Source organism: Dermacentor albipictus, chromosome 5, assembly GCF_038994185.2.
Source record: "Dermacentor albipictus isolate Rhodes 1998 colony chromosome 5, USDA_Dalb.pri_finalv2, whole genome shotgun sequence".
In the NCBI taxonomy this organism is placed as follows: Eukaryota; Metazoa; Arthropoda; class Arachnida; order Ixodida; family Ixodidae; genus Dermacentor; species Dermacentor albipictus.
This window is the reverse complement of record NC_091825.1, coordinates 128006579-128023587: the sequence shown is the minus strand read 5'-3', so window position 1 is coordinate 128023587 and position 17009 is coordinate 128006579. Positions and strand designations below refer to the sequence as shown.

At 49.1% G+C, this 17009-nt stretch overlaps 1 long non-coding RNA gene across 1 annotated transcript in view; it reads right to left on the bottom strand.

The window, feature by feature from the left end:
• Positions 1 to 15224, bottom strand: part of LOC139060582 (uncharacterized) — a 218170-nt gene extending 202946 nt beyond the window's left edge. Inside the window, exons 1-2 of the long non-coding RNA XR_011514942.1 lie at positions 14298 to 15224; positions 13467 to 13542 (exon numbers count right to left, since the gene is read on the bottom strand). This is a non-coding gene — a long non-coding RNA (uncharacterized lncRNA). The remainder of the gene's footprint in view (positions 1 to 13466; positions 13543 to 14297) is intronic.
• Between the last annotated feature and the right edge of the window lie 1785 nt (positions 15225 to 17009).

The window sequence follows — 17009 nt, the reverse complement described above, 5'->3', positions numbered from 1 at the left end:
TACGGCAACAATCGAGATGCCACCTTCTGGGCGTACTTCTAATGCGCATATTGTTTCTTTAGGATGCACTAAGAGGACATCTGCCTCGTCTATATAGGCGAGGCAGGAGTATATCCTCTTTTGCAAGATTGACTCCCCACTTCTCTGCGCGATCCTCCACCAAGATCGCGCACTCCACTTCCAAAAATAGCGAGTAACGTGCTCCTCTCCCACGTTCGTGCAACGCGAAGCCATGGCGTCCTCGCCTACAGAACCTCGGCACTCCGACGATTGCTATTACTCCGCGCTTCGCCCGTCCACTCCTCCACATCGACATTCGCCGTCCCGCCTACGGAGAAGGCCGCCGCTCGAATTAAGATTCGAATCGTCGCGGGACACGCGCGGCGCGATTACACTCGCGATTCGCCCGCCGTACACAGAACAGCGAATTTCGCTTCAGTCCAACCTCTTTCGCGTTGCGAAATCGCATATAGCGCCCGCCCCATACGCGACGACACGTCGTCGCCCGCCGCAGGAAGAGGAGGAGGGAGGAAGAAGAAGCGCTTTCGAACGTGGACTTGGCCTTTCCCGGTGATAGCTAGGTAAGCGTGCCAAAGGGAACGCGAGCGAGGGGCAGAGGAGCCGCTGGCTGGTAATCGCGCCTCGAAATCGCCGTCGCGTAAATTTCGCGCAATCGGCGAGTGGCATCGCCAGCTCCCTTTCTGCGGCCTCTGCCGCTGGCGCCGAGAGAATGCTCTTCGTTGAGCAGCACACCGCAGAGCGCGCGGTTTTGTCCGGGGTGAGGGAGAAAGCGTTATAGGCTTCGAGGAAGGAATGTCTTTTTATGGAAGATCTGAGCGTTCGATCTCATTTTCGATGCCCATGCTCCGTCTTGCTTCGAACTTCTGCGGAGCCGATGATGAGTCGGCCGCTTTGACCTGTCATGCTGGCTGGTCGGCGCCAGCAGTGCCCAGCGCTAAGTACTCTATAGCGTCGCACCGCGACCTGGCCAAATTTGGCGCTGTTTCTTTCTTCTTCTATATGGGTGAAAGGAGGTGTGCGCGCTGTGGGTTTATTGACCTTATATTGATGTAGTTAACCCACCAAGTTATACATAGTCAGAGAAAAAACGGGACTGTAAATTTAACTATAGATGAGCTATCTGCATCTAGGTAAAATGCGATATATTATACGTCTAAACATAGCGAGTAGAAGAAGACCACGTGATCTGTAAAGCTTCAGATGCAACTCGAGCGTAATTCAAGAAAGTACAGAGCGACTCCTCCAAGGCATTATCAGTGGAACTCGCTCAACTCATGCGTGTTGGACAGAATGAAAAATCTCGATGCTGTTGTCAAGCGTAAGCAAGAACAGAGAAAACAGTTGTCTTCAAAAAAGGTGCGTAACGTTTGTATTCCCCGATGCCTGCGGACATGCAGCAAACCCTGTTTTCGACCTCGCAGGACACACAGATCGATTCAAATTGAACCTTGTTCATCTCAGCGCTCCTTTCTGAAAAATATCGGATTCGTGTGCAAATTAGTGTCGAATACGCTGGTACAATGTCGTCCGACCTTAGCGACCACTGTCCAATTTTTGTGTCGGTTGTTCAAAAACTTTCAACTTTCACTAGAAGAGCCCTTACTACCTATCAGTCAATTAATGACACAAATCTTAATAAATTCAGAGAAATTATAAACAGTGCTGACTGGTCCGAAATTTATACTAATAACAGTGCAGATGAAGCGTACAATATATTTATAAATAAATTTCGTGAAATATATGATGCATGTTTCCCGTGGTCCACAAAGCGCCAATCTAAAAAAATGAGAAAACCATGGATTACGCCGCCTCTTTACAAACAGATAAAAAAGAAAGACAAGATGTTTCAAAAATTTTTATCCAGCCGAGATTTGGCCGATCTGACTGCCTTCAAACAGTTCAGAAATAAATTAAACAGCGAGTTGCGGAAGGCGCGTAAGGAATATTATACGAATATATTTGAGAAAGACGGTCGCTGTGATGCAAAATTAGTTTGGAAAACAATAAACGCAGTCCTTAACACGTCCAAGCCCTCCAATTCTATAGGAGGTCTTACAATGAACGGTGTAACCTTAATGGGTACTGAACTAGCGGATAGCTTTAACAAACATTTTATTGGTCTCCCAAAAACGGACTACAACAAAGATGCTACCTGCCGAATTTCTGTACAGACACCTGACTCTTTTTTTCTCCACCCTACGGACTCATGCGAAGTTTTGCTACACTAATGGCCTTAAAGAATAGCTCCAGCCTTGACGCAGAGGGTCTGTCAGTAAAACCAATAAAATTTGTAGCTGACCTTCTTGCACCTCACTTATCGTATATATTTAACCTGTCGATATCTTCATCTGCCTTCCCAGACAGACTAAAACTAGCCAAAGTGATTGTTATCCATAAATCTGGGACGACACAGGACATGGGCAACTATCGGCCAATATCGATTCTGCCAATTTTCTCGAAACCACTAGAAAAAATTTTGCTTAAGCGTTTGGAAATTTACTTTAACAATAATCGCCTTTTTACAGATTCCCAATTTGGTTTTAGACAAGGCTTATCTACGGAATCTGCGCTACTTAAACAAAAAGAACTAATTTTGCAAAACATTGAAAATAAACTTCTAACATTAGGCATTTTTGTCGATTTCAGCAAAGCATTTGACTGCATTAATCACAACATTCTTATAGATAAACTTTATGCATACGGTATAAGAGGCAATCCGCTTAAGTTGATAAAGTCATATCTTGAAAAACGGCAGCAATCCGTATGTGTTGATGGTTGTAGCTCCAGTTTTGAGTATATAAGATGCGGAGTACCGCAGGGCAGTATCTTAGGTCCGTTCCTCTTTAACGTATATATAAACGATCTCGTTCATATTTCCAAGAAGGCGGAATTTATAATATATGCCGACGACACTAGTTTATTTTTATCTGGAAACTCATCGAATGAACTCCTCTTTGAAGCGAACGTCATATTGGAAAGCCTCCATAACTGGTCACATGTAAACAGTTTAAATATTAATCATAATAAAACAAAGGCGGTTATCTTTCGTTCGATAAATCGGAAAGTAACCATATCAATCCCACTGCTTATTGGAGACTACGCTATCGATATCGTAAGTAAATATAAATCTCTTGGCGTAATATTTGACGAACATCTTAAATGGGCTGATCACTTCCGTCATCTTTCCTTAAGCTTGTCGAAATCTATAGGAGCTCTTTCACGAGGTCGCGACTTGTTTCCCGTGAAAGTTAAAAAATTAATATATCATTCATTATTTCACTCTCAAATAAGCTACTGCCATCTTGTGTGGGGAACTGCGGCTCGCGTGCATCTAAACCAACTACTACTTTTGCAAAAGAAAGCTATCCGCATAGTTTCTGGCTCAGATTACCTGGCTCACACCAGACCACTGTTTATTAAACATGGAATATCGCCCATTCATCATCTGGTGCCATTTACCATTCTTCGCGCCTTGAATAACTTCAGCTTGCCTCGGACTAAGTTCATAATCCAACTCTCATCGGTGACACAAACGCACACTAATACAAGCACCAGATGCAAAGAGAAATGGCATCTACCCCGACTTCGCACGACGTATGGCTCCCAAATGTTGCATTTCCTGGTTCCGAACACCCTTAACACACACAAATGGTACACAGAAAATATGAACCTAAACAAAAAAACAATTGTTCAGCAATTTTTTGAGCATGTGGTGGGTTCAAACCCAAATTAGGCTAATAGTGTTTTTTTCCATTGTATAAAAAGAAATGCTGCTATGTATTGTTTGAACTTGATATATTATATCGTAATGTTGAAATGCAATTACGTTTTACTCTTTGTTTCTGCTATAACGCTGTATTATGCTTTTTTTTTATTACTTCTCAGTGCATTGTATATTTGAATTTTTATTTTGTATTGCATTAAGCTTAATTGAAATTCTGCATTGTGTTCCTTGATTCATGATGTATGTCAAATTGTACTTTTTTTTTTTTCTCTTCACTGCTGCCATTTTGTAAATGGGCCCCGGACCCCGTCAAGCTGCTTCAAGGCAGCTTTTTGTCCCCGGCCTTTTTCTCTTGGAGAAATAAATGAATCTTGAATCTTGAATCTTGAATCTTGAATTATGGGTCGTCGTAAAGTCAGGCTTCGAATTTCTGCCGTCCGATACACTCCATCGCACCTGCACTCAAAATGCAGCAGGCTGCTATAATTAGGGCACGCTATCAGCCATGCGTTCGACAAAAATAGAACGAAAATGAAGTGCTCGTCAGTGGTCACGGTGTCCTGCCGGGAACGTTGTAACTGCTTCGCTACAGAATCAACTATGAGAGTCGTAGCAGCTTTTTTTAGTCCCAGCACATATCCGGTGCATCTGTTACCGCTATTTGCTAACACTACCCCAATCAGTTGCGTCCTCTCTACCGAAAGCTCTCTGACATCAGCCGCCAGGCACGGATTTCAAGATCACGCGATGTCTATGTACAGCACCAGGATCGCGACGTCATCACGGATTTCGTCTTCGCTGTCTCCTCATTACCTATGCAGACCTGGCCAATGGCGTATATACTCCATTCCACAGCGACGGGCAGCTATTCCCGTACATCTTCGCTCGGCTTATCTCACCGTTCTCACATTATACAAGCTCGACCGCAGAGTGCGCTCGACGAAAGAAAGAAAAACGCGCAAAACCTTCCGCAGGTCCACAACCGCAACGTCCGGCGCCGGTCAGCGAGCGCGTCCATTAGAGGACGCGTGTAAAGCATCCAAACGCGCCGCTCGACGACAAGTATATGCCGCAGCGCAGCGGGGCTTTGCCACGGCAGGCTTTGCCCTTCGGCAGCCATAAGCTATGGCTCTTCCTTCCAGAGTGAGCCTCGCAACTCGTGCCAGCAGGCCGTGCGGGGAGTGCGGCGTTCGTTTCGCGTCCGCTCCACTCCCTGCAGAGCTATATCTGCTGCCCCTATATACTGTCCTTCCGCAATGCAGTTCTTATCACTTACGGCTCCCGGGCTTCACTCGCGCGGGCCTTTCCGCGGTTAGAAGAATTACACTCGAGCATCGGGGGGAAGGGCATGGAGAAAAAGATGGGGAGGGGGGGGGGGGGCGAAGGGAAACGCACACAGGCTCTCAGGGAAACCGCGGATGGAGGGCAATAGTCGGTGTATGAGGGACGTTCGAGTAAGTTACGAAGTCCCATTCTGGACTTTCAGGATGCAGGACACCATACAGGCGGGCTTCGAGGTCGTTTCACTGCCCCTATAACCCCGCAAGCTAAGTTCGAAACACACACAAACACACAGATATATATAGTACAAATCTTCGAGAAACCAGCTGCGTCTGCTCATCCCCCAGGAAAGGCTGCGAGTCACGACTGAAAGCGACTTAAATCCTCTGCGGAGCACATTCGATAACTTATCGACAAAAGCCTAGGGGCGCCCGTATTATTGATAAAAAATAGGAACTTTCCTTAGATTCTTTCGATTGCCCGAAATGTCAGCGTACTTTCACTACGCCCACTCGTTTCACGGATAACAAGACATAGTTAACATAAAGCACGAGAGAGGGTAAATGCTTCCCTTTTTTTGGCTACAAAACAATAAGTTGGCCAGATCCAACTAATCAGCCAGTCAAGCCGACCAACCCAATTCAGTGACCGTATCACAGAACCAGTGAGATGTCCTAATCACGGGCCAATTCGAATTCCACAAAGATGCACAAATATTTGTTGTTGTTGTTGTTTGTTGCCACTTTCGTCGTCGCCGTCATTGTCGTGCAAAAAAAAAAAAAAGGAAAGGAAATGATAGAGAATAACCCGCAATCTTCGTAGTTGTACCACCTGTCGACGGACACCTGAAATGTTCCGCGACCAAGAAAAGGTAAAAGCGGAGAAAAGGAAAAAAAGAAAAGAACGACACAAAAAAATATGCCGCCAAGGTAGCATACCACACATCTTTTCTCAGAATGCATATCACAATTTCGACATTTCATAATGCATATCCTTTCATGAAAACCTCCAATTACCTACGCGACAACATTTCGCGCATATAGGCGTGAGGTAAACCGCACTACGAAACAGAACAAGGAGGTGTTGAGGGGGGGGTTAGGAGTTCAGAAGAGGACAAACACTCCAGTATTACTAAGAAGGAACCGGGAGAAGTGAAACAAAGGGTCTCCGTCTCCATCACGATCATATAAAAGCAACAGGCAATGAAGCCAAAGAAAGCATATTAATAATTAGCTGTTGTCGAAATTGAAATGTTACGATAATGAAGAAAATGAAAAACGGTTAACGAAAATCGAGCCCCTCTGTTTCGCGTTTACCCGTTCCTTCATAGCGAGGGCCTCGAATCTGGCAGCCTTTATGCATTAGGCAGCCTACAATGGTTTATGAGCCACGTGCTTGCTCTCCTAAGTTCACGTGTTACGTGGCGCCATCGCGCAAATCAAGATGTTCCACATCCGCCCGCCATGGCCCTGAGTGGCGCTGGCTAACACTCCTATAGGGATAAATCTAGTACACACAGATGATACCCAAGATAGTAGATGGATTGATGGACGTCGCCGTAGCACAACAGGAGTGCTAAAGCCGCCACCAGTGGTCACGGGGACGGAGTCTCGGCAACCTTCAGCAGCGTCTGCTTGGAGCTCGAACCAGACTGACCATCGGAGGGCGTCTGGCAGGGAAGACGAGATGATGTAAAAACAAATCGCAGAAGTTTAATAAGTCGTTACAGGTGAGCGGTGGGCTCCAAGAAACATACAGAAGCGATCGGCGTGTGTGCTCATGCAACGCAAGGGCAGAGAAGCAGTCCGAGGCGCCTCGCTGGCCTTCTTATGCCCTACACTATCCGGGCAACCGCATTATCTCTCGCTTCCTGTTAGAGGGCCTTGTCAGCACACTCGTCGCTCCACACAAAGGAATACGGAGAAAGATCACTCCCTGGCAATCCACACTGCGGAATACGGAGAAAACCCTCTCGGTACCCCTCTCGCTACTGTAGAGGTGGGAAGCATAGCTAACGTAGAGTCAACACACTGGCCAACCCACACACATGACTTCGCAGAAAACCCCCTCCCTGGTGCAGAGGGGTCGAACGGAGGACAATGAAGAGTAAGATTTGCACTGGTGCATAATCCCGTCGCACACACCCGACAGACAAGCCTTCATGTTGACGAGTGTGACGATTAGGCACGTCGTGTCTCAAGCGCTCGGCATCCGTTTCATTCGTCGCCGCACACAGTGAAGCGTAACAGAAGGTTGTGGGTTTGTCTTCCACCGGCGAGAAGTTAACTTTTCGTGCACTCTCATTTTCGCTTTTCTTCATTATCTCCTACGTTTCAATTTCCACCACAGCTAATTACCCCTATGCTTTCCCTGGCTTCGTTGCCTGTTGGTTTTATATAGTCACTATTACTTAGATGCGTTAGGTCAGTCACGAATTCGTCTTGCCAAAAATGTTCCGCTTGAAAAGCCACATTAAGAGTCTTGGCAATTCCTCGTTCACATCAATACAAACAATCATTTTACTCCACGTCGGGTCACCTAGCTTCGCGAACGTCTACATAACAAATTCGGCTATCGCTCTTTCAGCGACGCCCGAGATCTATGTTGCCGTTTCGTTCCGGCTCCTCCCAGGCACTTAGAGGGGGGCGAACTCCCCCCAACGGTTAACTTAGGGTCGAAAACAACAAAACCGTGACGACAAAGCCCTGCCCCGTCCGCGCAATACACAAACCGTGGTGACAGTGCGGTGTGCTTAGAGTGCACCACGCATCACGTTATAAGAGCGAGTGACCTTACGAAGTGCCAAAGCGTGCGGACACAAGTGCGAATGCGCCGAGCCACCCGATGGAGGGCCGCGTATTGAAACCGCGCTATCTTTACGAGCTCCCTTGATGGGCGCCTACCACTGCGCGCGCTATATTTTCGTCGGCATTTTTAAGCGGTCGCACTCGAGAGTAAGTCCACTCCGGCGCACGCGAAGAAGCTTTCTAATACGACGAGGCATTTTATTTTCCGACCGTCTTCAGGGTCGTGCACCGTCCCGTCGTAAAGAGAAGCTTCGTGCGCTAATTGGCGCCCAGTGCTCAACTGGGCCGCGCATGCCAGCGAGCGAGCGCCGCATTGCTGCGGTGTATACGCCGGCGCAGGCTCACGTAAAACCGGGGTCAAGAAAACGACCTCGCCTTTATTTTTCTTTTCCATTTCCAGGTTTTACGAGCGGCCATCTCAGATAGTGAAAGGCCTGCGCCTCCGCGAGTGTTCCCGGTCACTCGCGTAGGAGCGCGTCGCACGTGCCCGATGCGGCAGCGGCAGCATGTGCGCACATGCCGGACGTGCCGAAGCTTGATGTCGACAATGGCGCCTTTGTTGGGGCGGCGGGCACGCGGCTTTGAAGGAGCAGCGACGCATTTCGTGCAGCTCTCCTGCATAGCGATTGAAGAGCGAGAGAGCGAGAGAGAGAGAGAGAGAGAGAGAGAGAGAGAGAGATGAAAATGAGAGAAAGGCAAGGAGGTCAACCAGAGTTAAAGACTCCGGTTTGCTACCCTGCACTAGGGGAAGGGAAAGGGGAAGTAAAGACGGAGATAAGAGCGGGGACAAAAACAAGGGCGAGAAAAAAAGAAAGGATGGGATCACTATAGTCTTTCTAATAGGCATAACGGTCGAAATTTATCACTCTGTGCGCGTGCATGCGTGCACGTGTGTGCGTTTGGGTGCGCGGTGAGTGTGTGTGGGATGGGGGAGGGGGGTAAGGTAGTGCGCGTGCACGCGTGTACATGCGTTTATATTGGACAACCGACCGTCAAGATATGACGTGTCTGATAATGTCTCGACCGACCACCGTATGTCTAGAATCTGAAGGAAAGTAGTAGGACAGAATAAAAAAAAATAATGGTACGACGCAACCTCCCTGCTAAGCTGGTACTTATCAGCCGGAGAAGAAGGCTGCGACGTGTACGTAAAGCGGGGCAGTGCTGGAGCTCGTGGCAGTATACGCCTACAGCTCGTGTACACACAAGCGTAAAGAAGCGCCGAGCGCGCTCCATTACGCAATCTAGACGCGAACACACCCGCAGCCACGCCCACTGCCACGACAGCTGCGTGCGACATTAGTGGAAGGTGTCGTTGGCGCGCATTTCGCTCGCTCGCGCAAAGCTTCTCTTCTTTGCGACGGCAGCGGTGGTGGCTTTGAAAGCGATTCCATCCCGCCGGCGAGCCCCCAACCTCCCGCTGGCCGCGTCCCGCTGAGCCGCGCCGAGACACTCCAAAAGTGCTGCTCCCTTCCCGCCTCTGCGACTAATTTAATTCCAGCCTGCAACGTTATTAGCTCGGCAAACCAACTGCTGCATCGGAACTCGTCGCGGCACGAAACAGAATCGTCGGGCTTCTTGCTGCCTCTGCTGCGAGCGCGCCAACCATTAGGGTCTCTTGCTGGGAACCCCGCGCCGCCGAGGCCTGCTGATGCTGTGAATACAAAGACGGAAAAGAGTCGGCGCTCCCCCCCATCGGCTCAAACCTCACCGCCAAAGAGCCGGAGACGCAAAAGGAAGTTAGCGTGGAGCACGCGGCTCGGCGTAATTCGCTTTCCCTATACCGCGGGCGCGCTGCTGAAAGGTGTGCTTGTGTTGCTTCCTGAAAGCTCGATGGCTTCTCTCACACGCGGCACGGAAGCTGCGGGGCCAACGCCTGAAAGGGACGCGTATACCGAGTTGGTTGCCGTTTCGGGGGGCCGGAATGCGCGGTTGCGAAGCCGAGTTCGCGATGCACTTGCAAGCACGCGCAGCTGCTTCTTTGGCAGTTGTGGTCTTGCGCGCTAGATGCATGCAGCGCGGCACCTTTGGCGCGCGCGCGCACCCGACCTGTAAGCGATGCCGCAGCCGTTCACGTTTTTGTGAGAAAAGAGTCATCATCGCGGCTTGTTTCACAGTGACACCAGTGTCCCGAACTACGCCCGTAGTGGCAGCCCTTGGAATACTTAATGGCAAGTGCGGTTGCACTTACGGAAGCAGAGAGACTTGACCCATTACGGACGATACGTTTAAACAACCGACCATTTTTATTTTATTTTCCATGTGTATATGCAAGAAGACACAGCTGAATAAGCATAATCAAAGAAGAGGGGAAAAATAATTTGGCAAAATTTTTTCAGCAATATGGGGGCAACACCAGGCAGAAAACTGGAAGTGGGCTTCGCCCCAAGTGACCTATGGCTTCGTTTGGAATTTGTGCAGGCATCTCTCGCGGTTGTGTGAACCATAGGTGCGCATTTCATTTGCTTCACATCACGCGTGTGATACATCTGCAGCCGGTGATCCTGCATCAGCCTCTCTCCTGTAACCACACTTTCAAAAGAAGGCGAGTCGTGTGCGAAACTCTTGCCTTATGATGTTTTATTCTTGCTCTAAACCAGGAAAAGATGCGTGCTGCATGTCGTTCAGTGTTGGCTGAAGGCCTTTAGGCAGACACTTTGTATTCGGTACTGAAACTCAAAGAAAAAAACAATTCCCGTACGTTGCCAGTGGGAAACACTTGTCTATAAAAGGGTAGCCTTCACGAAGGCGCAAGTGGTAAGTACAAGAAGGTTATTAAATGATAATATTATGACTGAGTAACCTTCTCACCCTCACCATCTTGACAGTTCTACACTAGGGACTGAGTTGCAGAGAGCCATGGTTCAGTCAAGGTGATGCGCCTGTACTTTATTAATAATGGATGTAAATACAACAGCACTTCGTGTTGCCACGGTAATGATCTTGTTTAATCAAACATATGTTATTGACAGTCTTCCAGATGTATAGTGGTAAAACTGAGTGAAGCCGACTTTTCTTCAAAGAGAATCTTCTTGCTGAGAAAACAGCTTTAGAACCCCCCTCTCTCTCTACCTCACTCTCTCTCTCACTATCTATCTATCTATCTATCTATCTATCTATCTATCTATCTATCTATCTATCTATCTATCTATCTATCTATCTATCTATCTATCTATCTATCTACCTTGCGCGCGTGCGTGCGTGCGTGCGTGCGCGTGTGTGTGTGTGTGTGTGCGCGTGCGCGTGCGCGTGTGTGTGTGTGTGTGTGTGTGTGTGTGTGTGTGTGTGTGTGTGTGTGTGTGTGTGTGTGTGTGTGTGTGTGTGTGTGTGTGTGTGTGTGTGTGTGTGTGTGTGTGTGTGTGTGTGTGTGTGTGTGTGTGTGTGTGTGTGTGTGTGTGTGTGTGTGTGTGTGTGTGTGTGTGTGTGTGTGTGTGTGTGTGTGTGTGTGTGTGTGTGTGTGTGTGTGTGTGTGTGTGTGTGTGTGTGTGTGTGTGTGTGTGTGTGTGTGTGTGTGTGTGTGTGTGTGTGTGTGTGTGTGTGTGTGTGTGTGCGTGCGTGCGTGCGTGCGTGCGTGCGTGCGTGCGTGCGTGCGTGCGTGCGTGCGTGCGTGCCTGTGTGTGTGTGTGTGTGTGTGTGTGTGTGTGTGTGTGTGTGTGTGTGTGTGTGTGTGTGTGTGTGTGTGTGTGTGTGTGTGTGTGTGTGTGTGTGTGTTCGACTCGGGTACGCATGCAGAGCTTGCGATGCGCGTCGATCACTATATAGTACCACTCCTTTGCTTAGCCGTACGAACTGACCAATTATACCTTTAAGTGGTTAACGATGATTATTGAAAGGCTGTTAAAAATAGGGCAATTCATGTGTTCAGATGTAACCACACGCTTTGGAAAGTGGCCGCAAAGTAAGGTTTCGAAGACTTCCGTCTTCCCAGCGATTAGTAGGTAAGAGGGCAGAAGCTTGGATCGGGCTCTCGGCTTTTCTGTAAATAAATTCTGCTACTACTAAACGCAAATGTAAAGTGTAACCTACGGGAGAACTTTTGAAATGATTGCGTGCTCCGTCTAACGCAGAAGGGCAAGCGCCGTAGGCCGTCTGCTGTGAAAAGTCACGATTGCGGACCGTCTGGTACGTGCGGACGTTCACGCAAAACAGCCAGATGAATGTGCAATACTCGACTGCCTTATTCAAAGCTGCGGGTCAGCCTGCATTACTACTGGAGAGCCCAAAGAAAGGCATAAAATATACACACGGCCTCTAAATCTCGAAAAGGGCATAATACCAAGATAAGACATTGCGCCAGTATAAAGGACGACATTCGTAAATATAAATTCGACGCTAGCAACATATAGCCAGGAACCTAGGCACTGTCTATTGGGCCTGTCTATTGGCTCCTTAGCCGACAACGTTTTAGCCACAGCGGCAGATGCAATTACAGGTTTATATTTCCGCATCGCAAGTGGGATCAGACCTGCCACGCGTATGTATAGTTCTGACCCCGTTAACGCAATTGAAAAGTGCTGGGGCTTCCTTTGCGGCCTTGACTCGCAGCATAAAGAGAAAAGACATCGTAGTCTCAATTCCTTGGCCAGTATACATGAAAAAGAACACTGTGGGACAACAATTGCTAGGCGCGTGAAGACGCTGCGTTGTGGCAACGGCGGCTATTAAGATCGGAGCACATCTACATAAAACGTGCAGGGAGCTTCTACCAGAGCCAGATGTAGTACCAAGTGTTTCAGCTACACTGCGTCAATTTATTGATCTGACTTGAAACAACTGCAAGCTGTCTCGTATCTCCTCCGTCCTTCAATGACAGTGAGGCGCATCTCGGAAGCTATTGTTGCGGTGTTCTTGAGAGACAAGAACTACAGAAGCAGCGTCACCATTTTTTTTTTTTAATACCAGTGACATATACGCCTGTAATGGCCCCAGCTATCTACTGCAAGTTTGTTTTGCCTTGCTCTCTCTCTCTCTCTCTCTCTGCCTCCTACATATTCGTGTTTCTTTCTTCCCCTTTTCTTTTTCTTGCGACGGGCGAGCTCACAGTGGGCAACATTGGGCTGTATTACTCGCAATGCCCGCTTAAAGTGCCCCGTGTTCCCTAGTGAAAGCTCCCTGCAAGGGCGGGGAGGGCATTCATTAGCGATCTACATCTGCCTCCTCATGTTTCAACGCACCTCTAAGGAACACACTGTTTCGTGGGTGTATATTCGTCCCACAGCCTTTCTGCGCAGCGACGCGAACGCATGCACATATGTATATATGCAAAAATATATACATGACGCCCACGCCGCTACAGCAGTGGGCGTCCGCAGACTTTCTCTACTGCGGGGTGAAAGGAATCGTTTGAACCCTCACCCTGGCGTGGAGGAACGCTTGGTCGTTATGCGGCGCAATAAACGTCGACACGAGCTGCAAGCGCTCGCTGTATATACGTATGCACATGTGGAATTACACACGTACATATGTAGCCGTAAACGTGCGTAGCTTGCAAGCACCACGCGACCATGCCGTGAAAAAGAAGTAACGATATACCAATGGGAAAGAGCACACCCGTATCGTGCAGAAACTGCCACCTGGCATCTGTGCACCTTAACGCAAATCACCTCGCCCGCACAGCAAACAAACACCCTCACCTGCTTGGGTGGCTATAGTGGCTTGCTGCTGAGCACGAGATCACGCAGGTTCGATTCTTAGGAGCCGCATTCCAATCTGTGAGCAAAAAATTTAAAAACTTCAATACAAAACATAAAAGAATAGTAAACCATCTTGCGCAGATAGATCTACGTAGATGTTAAACAACTTCCTGATGGCCAAATCAATCTGCCACTGCGATGGATCCGAGTGTCCAGCTGTTACTTTGAGACGTTGACTGCCAATAATTAACAAAGTAAATAAGCAGATGTGCCTTCATTCAAACAAGAATGTGAAAGAAGACCCATCTTCTAGGAACCGCAGAGCCCAGTGGTACCACGAATTACTCCCGTGACGCGTTTAAGTCGTCGATGCCCGCCTACACTTTGCGGGGCCCTCTGAATAACGTTCAGTGCACTGCCATAGGAACCGAATTTTGTTACAGGCGTTACGGAGAAGCAAAAGAAAGTATGTTCACGAAACACGTACACGTATTTACGAGGCACAGCGAAAAAATGCGGTGCTCAAGATCGTTATGTCATTGTTCTTACATTCATAACACGTAACCATAGCGACGGATGTGCCAAGGCTCTGGCAATTAAAACCAGTCGCTGCTCCCACCCAGCGCGTCGGCCTCTTCACCGTATACCCATTGTATCGAAGTCACTGCCCCTCGACACCATGTATAAGTTTTCGCGTTTCCTCCCATTAGCCGTTCGCTCACTCGTTCCTCCGCGTCGCGTCCTCTCCACTTTCAACGCGATACAAGCGTGGCGAAAACAAAAACAAAATACAGCACTGTCAGGCGGATCCCATCTCGGTACACAACGCACCGTGCACGGCCCGTCGTCGCCTCGGTTTCTCGCTCCCCCTTCGGAAAGTCGCTCCGAACCCGCCGGTTTCTTCTCCGCTGTTGCTGCCGCCCGAGCATCGGCAGTGGCGATCAGGGCAATTCCAGCGACGACGGAGCCACTCGTCGCCCCAAATCGGCTTACGTCGTCTTCGAAGCGCGCTCAGGTGCGCGCCGCTCGACCACCGCACAATCGCATCGGAACGCGGAACCGAACGGCGCGTCCAATCGGAACTGTCGAGCCGGGCGCGTCAGTTTTGCGAGCGCGCTAGCCGCAGTACTCGGGGCGCATCCACGGCGCGGTCAAAACAGCCGCTGGATGCAAAAAGGCGGAATAGTAATGGGCGTCATCCTGTTTCGGTTTAGAACTGAGGCGGCCGCGGGGCCTCCGTCTTTGTATGGCCGAGTCGGGAGAAGCGGCGGCGTCTTCTTCCGGCAAGCGGCGAAGTTATGCCGCGCAGTGAGAAGGCGCTTCGCTGAGCAATAGTTTCGCTCCGGTCGGCGCGCGCTCATCGAGGACGGAATCGCTGAAAGCTCTTCTCGCTGATTTAGGGCGTGCCCCGGCGTTTTCCGGCACGCGGGAACGCTTCTTGCCGCGTAATGCGCCGACAACGCGCAGCCGCTCGCGAGCAAACGCTAAGCCGCAGCCGAGCCGAGACGCCGGAAGTGGCGATGCACCGGTCGACAAAACCTCGTTCGCCCAACAACAACAAAAAACGAACCAGAAAGAGCACGTGAAAAGTTGACAATCGCGTAAGTGCTAAGACGTTATTCTTCTATGCTGTAGCGGTCACGCTGTTGGGTAGGTGGTCTACGCAAAAAAAAGCGAAAGCCGACAACTGGAGGGTTCGCAATCTAATTAATGAAAAAAGGAAATAGAAAGAAAGAAAGACAGAAAGGAAGAAACAAACGATACCAGCTTGACGCAAAACCGAAACGAAAGGTGCGAATAATAAAAACTACAGGAACGCAGTTGACGAACCCATAAGACACCACGCATCTTTACAACGCACCAAATGAACAGGCTCGCGCTTTCTTTCTTTCTTAGCTTTTCCTGGTGCATGATTTTCCCATTTCTTGTTTTAATTCTTGTTTTCCGTATTTCTTTTTTATTTCTTATTTTGCTCCCGAACTACAGACAGCTCAGCAGCCATATGTACAGCAACGTTTACTGAAATCGAGCGTACGGCGTCTTTGCTTCAAATTCCGTTTGATTTTACAGGCCAGGAACATCGGCAGCGTCATACAATTGGACATCCATTCACACGCGGTTAAACGCCTGCAGTGACGCTATCTTGTCATTTCGTTATTGGACGCGGTTCCAGTGTTCTCTGGTCATGACTCTGATGAGCCTGACAAGATATTATCGCCGAGGCGAGGGTCGATTGCGTACAACACTTACGTGAGAGAGAGAGAGAGAGAGAGAGATTTTGTGAATGCAGTCCTTGCTCTTCCCTGGATTCTGTGGTTTTTTGTGCCTAAACCACGATTTGATTTGGGGCACGCCGTAGCGGGGGACTCCGGACTTAATTCTGACCACCAGATGTTCTTCAGCGTGCCCTCAATGCTCTTCTCTGGTGTACACGCGTAACTAAGTTGCCCTGAAGATATACACACGTGCGTACCTTTAAGTAATGACACCTGCTCATCCTTACAGAGGCTAAGTGCCGAACCCTAGCATGCAAACAAGATAAACAAAATATGTACTTTCAGACATAAGTTCGAGAAGCATGTCCTCCACGCACGGACCGTGCCTTTATTAAGGCGGTGCTGTTCACATCCCGCACAATGGGCCACGCATCGTGCTGAAGGCGCGCTCGCAATTGAAGTGAACAGCTTTATACCAATGTTCTGCGCACGCTTGTTCGTTTTCACTGTGCAGTCTCCGCCTCTCCAAGTGACCTCGACTGCAAAAACTACCCTGTAAAGGTTCGCTGACCGTGTAGTTGTGCAAGTAATACGTAAGTACATACATATACAGTACGGACGCCGGCAAGCGGCCGGTGAGCAAGCGGAACATTTCGATGACCGCGCTTCCCCAACAATGCACCTTTTCTCCTGCGATTGAGAATTCGCAGTCTCCTTGAGAGGTCGGTGATTTCGGAGAGAAAAATAAAAGTACTGGCCGCTGCGAGAACGTGTGCAAGGCCGACCTGCCGGCTTATTCGCGAAGTGAAATTGCACAAGGGGGCCGAACGACCATATCAGACGGCGGCTGCCCGTGGCCACGCGACTACTGCATGCGAGGGGCGGACAGCGATATCGCCTTCCCTGAAATTGCTGCACTGCGCCCCCGTTTCTTCCGCTGCTTTGCTTTAATTCCGCGAGGCTATTAATCGAGTCCCCAGAGTCTGACGCCTCGGATAAAGCTCGTTTCATCCCTCCCACCATCTTTTTCCATCTTAAAACGTCATTTTTCTTTTTGTTTTTGTTCTTCTTCTTCTCGGTTTTGTCAAAGCAAGAAAGCCGATCGACAGGAGGAAATTGTTTTATCGCCGGCCGCCATCCATCACTGGCGCAGTCGTGCGTGGGACAGCGAACTGCGCCGCGCATGCCTCGACTAGTTTTCCTCTCGGCGTTCGCATACGACGTGATTCGAGTTTTTGTTAGTTACGCCGAATACTACGCTTTTAGGAAACCGGTGAGAGCGCGCGAGGGGCGACGGGAGGGGAGCATAGGCTTGGCGCATAGTAAT